Source organism: Pararge aegeria, chromosome 5 (assembly GCF_905163445.1).
Source record: "Pararge aegeria chromosome 5, ilParAegt1.1, whole genome shotgun sequence".
In the NCBI taxonomy this organism is placed as follows: Eukaryota; Metazoa; Arthropoda; class Insecta; order Lepidoptera; family Nymphalidae; genus Pararge; species Pararge aegeria.
The window spans coordinates 6401903-6406370 of record NC_053184.1 but is presented as its reverse complement, the minus strand read 5'-3'; positions in this window follow the sequence as shown (position 1 = coordinate 6406370).

Sequence of the window (4468 nt, the reverse complement as noted above, 5' to 3'; positions counted from 1 at the left end):
GATAATGCGGCATCAAAGGTTTTGTACTTACTTCTCAAAGAAATTTGCCGCTTTTCGGAAGTACATGGTTATGATACACGCACCGGCGGCTTCTTTTGAAATCTAAAACAATCGTTGCCGCCGCGCCGAAATCATAACATTTGACACTATTCATGCAAAATAATTTCGAATTTTAAGAGTACCTACAGGTGTTCCAAAGAATAAATAAGTTTCAGAGTGCTTAGAATGAAAATGAATACATTATACTGATCACGCAAGTAGTATTATGATTAGGATAAAATGGTGAGGATAGGTAGTAGATGTCATAATAATTCATTCTAGTAAGTAATTATAATATTGATTACTTATATGGTTTTAAACTAATTACTTAGGTACTATTATTGTACATTTAGTCATTATATTTCTTAAGTTTTTACAAGAAAAAATAGCAAAAAAAAGCTAGCTGTGCCCGCGACTTCGTCCACGAGGAATAGTAACTTTGGAGGTATAGTGACGTTCTGGATTTATTTATTTATTTTAAAACTTCTGTCATCAAACATACAAACGAACTCTTCAGCTTTATAATATTAGTATAGATGCACGCCAAAACATTCACTTATGTGTAAAGAATAGTGATTGGCACTAATTCTTTACATATATTTTATTCACGGGTCGCGTCTGTACAAGTAGGTAATATTTAGTGTGTGTTTGTACGCCGCACGCGGCATCGTTCGATTTGCGGCGGCATCCTTTTCATAGAGCCGGCACGTGGCGAGGCGGCGTGGTAAAAAGCAAGGAAACGTACTATAAATGAAGGAATTATTTTAATTCCAGTCATTTCCAATTGAGCTGTGCTTCGATTCTAACTTAATAATTGTTTTTACTAATTCTCGTTGTTTTCTAAAAACGTATCACGTGTACAATTTAATATGAGTGACGAAGATTCAAATTATTCTAGTCCGAGTAACGAGAGTTTGAGTCACAGATCTAAAAGACCCAAAAGCAAATTTGAGGAGTTTTTCGAAATAATTCATGCATCCCAAACTGCCTTGTGTAAATTGTGCCAACATAAAAAGATTGAAATAAAAATGAAAAACAGAAACACTTCAGGCTTAAGGAAACATCTAATGTCTTTCCACAAAAAGGAATCAGAAATATTTCTTCCTGTTAAACCAAAATTAAGTGGAGATATCACAAGCTTTTTAGTAACCGCTGGAAGAAGTGGACAGGTAAGAATATTTTTTTAACAGTTAAAAGAATTTTAACTCCGCGTAGCTATTCATGCGATTCAAAAACGCCATTAACTTACGTAAGTATTTTTGAGTTAGTGGTGTTTTCATCTAGGGGTGCGACATATTAAGTATGTAATTATCGTCTTAAATATTTTTTATAAACACCCATATTTTCATTTAATCGGCCAGTAACAACTAAGTACTTTATTTTGGTAAATTACAGTACAGTGCAACCTTAATATAACAAATATCAATTTAACGATTTTCTCGATTTAACAACAACAAACCTCCTCCTCTTATACGCTCAAACCTAGTATGTTTTAAATAATAACACAAGATTTATTGTTTTGTTTCAGTCGGAAAACAGCAGTGACAACATCACGACAGCTACAGTTGATTGGGTGGTGAAAAAATATCTTCCCTTCTCATTTTTCGATGACGAAGCTACACAAGTATATTTTCGACGTATTTGCCCTAATATGGTGTTTCCTAAAAGGTCTACACTTAGAAAGAAAGTCAAAGAGCGATTTGAAGAGCTCCAATTGAATCTCAAGGAACGACTTCAACCATTATCATCTAAAATGTCGTTTACCATTGATGGGTGGACGTCAATTGCTGGTAGGAGTTACTACGGGGTTACTATTCATTATATAGACAACGAATGGAAGTATCGATCTGTAGTTCTTGATTTTATACCATCACGCGGTCGACATACTGGGGAAGATATTGCAACGATTTTCCATGAATGTTTATTGGAATATGGCATAATTGATAAAATACAAGGTATCACGGTCGACAACGCAACTGCAAATACCAAATTTATGTATGAACTGGGCAAACAGCTGCCGCCACACTTTGATTCAGACAATCAACATTTCCGGTGCTTTGCTCACATTTTAAACCTTGGTGTACAAGATTTATTAAAGACCTTAGCATTACACTGTGAGTCTGACACTAACGCGCAAGATCAGCAGTACGAAGACTATGCAGACGAAACTGAGGATGAGGAAGATGAAGAATCTGCACCAAATATTGCTGACTCGCGTACATCTGTAACAAAGTTACGCAGTATTTCCAGTAAAATAAAAAGAAGTGAGATAGTGAAGAAGAAGTTTCAGTCTGCTTGTGAAGCAGCTGGCGTGCCATCAAATCTAAATGCCATTCTTGACTGTCCAACGAGATGGAATTCCACACATGATATGATTGGATTTGGTTTAAAAGTGAGAGCGGGCATTGACATATTGTGCAGTTCTGTCACCGAATTGAATGATTTTCAAATCACAGCTAATGAATGGCAGGTACTCGAAAAATTACATAAATTTCTAATAAACTTTAAACTTTTAAGTACAAAACTTGGTGGAGACAAATATGTTACGTTACCGCTAGTCATTGTATCATTTAATCTCTTGCTAGATAAAATTGAATCCATGGTAAAACAGTTAGATGAGAAACCTAATCGATCTGAAGTGGATGAAAGGCTCATTCTAGCTTTCCAAGCAGCTCGAGACAAAATGCTTAAACATTACAAGAAGAGCAACTGGATTTATTGTACTTCTTTAATTTTAGACCCAAGACATAAGGCTCAGACTTTTGACCTGACAATGTGGGGGAAGCAACTTAAAACAGAAAGTCTGCGCAAGTTCAATGAACTTTATGAAGAATATAAAAGTCTACACTCACTGAACAAATCTCTGGAATTACCAGAAAAAGACAATAAAGTATGTGATGAAGATGAAGACGTAATAGACTTTGATAAACTCTATGAATGTCCCTCGACGTCATCTGGATCTTGTCTTCAAGGCTTAGTGATAGACGAGTTGGAGGAGTACCTGAGAAAACCAAGAACTGCCAGCTCGGAAGACATTTTAGATTGGTGGAGGACGCATGAGACAGAGTATCCGATTTTATCGAAAATGGCCCGTGATTTTCTCTCAATACCTGCAACTTCAGTACCTGCTGAGAGGTTATTTTCTAAAGCATCATTAGTAATTAGAAAACATAGAAATAGGTTAAGTGATGAGTCAGCCAGATGGTTACTTTGTATTAATTCTTGGTCAAAAGAATTGATATAAAGTATCATAACCTAATGATAAAGCTGTTGATTTGTGTTGTATTTTATTTTTTATTCAAATAATTGATAAATCGTAAAACTCTTTTATTAAATTTCTTATAAGTTGAGGGTTCAATCTCTTTCTAGACAGATAAGTATTGTTCTTTAAAATACAGTCAAGTTATTGTAATTAATTTGTTTTTTTACATGTTTTAGCAAATGTAAGCTTATAAATCATAAATGTTTATTAAGAAACAGTTACTTCCATGGAAAACGACATATAGGTCAGTTGATTTTTCGAATTTCTTATCAAATCTTCAGTTATTTATTAATCTGCTTGATCTTTACTATGGCTATGTTAATTCAAGTTCACAATGTTCCAATTCTAATACGTTTTTCTAAGATTTAAAGTAAACTTTAATAAATAGTAATAGACTAATAGGTAATTGCAAGACTTGCCAGACTCTTGCTGCAAGACCAAGACCAAGACCAAGACTGGGAGCGCAAGACCAAAACCAAGACCAAGACCAGGTGTATTGGCGCAAGACCAAGACCAAGACTGGCTAAGTCTCGTCTTGTTCTTGCATTTGGGCAACACTAGTGGGAATCGAACCCACAGCCTTGGACTCAGAAAGCAGGGACGCTGCCCCCTGCGCCAATCGGCCGTCAAAGTGGAAGTTGATTCCACAATTTCCATGTTCGTGGAAAATTTCACCTGCCCGTAGTGGGGATGAAATTTGTTTAAGCGACGCACGGTACGATTAAAGAATGCAGATGAAGGTATCTAGAACGGCTCCTTTACATAACTCTTTATCTTCATCCATATTATCGCACCAAGTATTTTATTAACAAAATCCAATATTTTGGTCCAATATTTTATGTGCAATTTTAAAGTAAGATCTAAAAAATAAGTCGATGTAGTACCTATGCCATTGTCACCATTTTGTAGAACTCGGAAACAATCCTTTCTAAACAAACTTTCTTTATGGCAAAATTTTAATAACATCACTTTTATTTGGGACATCACCCGATGAATATTTTTACCAAAGAAATTATTCTTAGGCTATTTAAATAAGTTGGTGTATGATGTAGAAAGTTAATGAAATAGTTGTAGTTGTGAAATATGATTGCTTTTTTCAAATCACCGATTGTCGAATGTTTTAAGACTCGCGAACGTGGTAAATTTTGCACAATATAAAAGTACTCC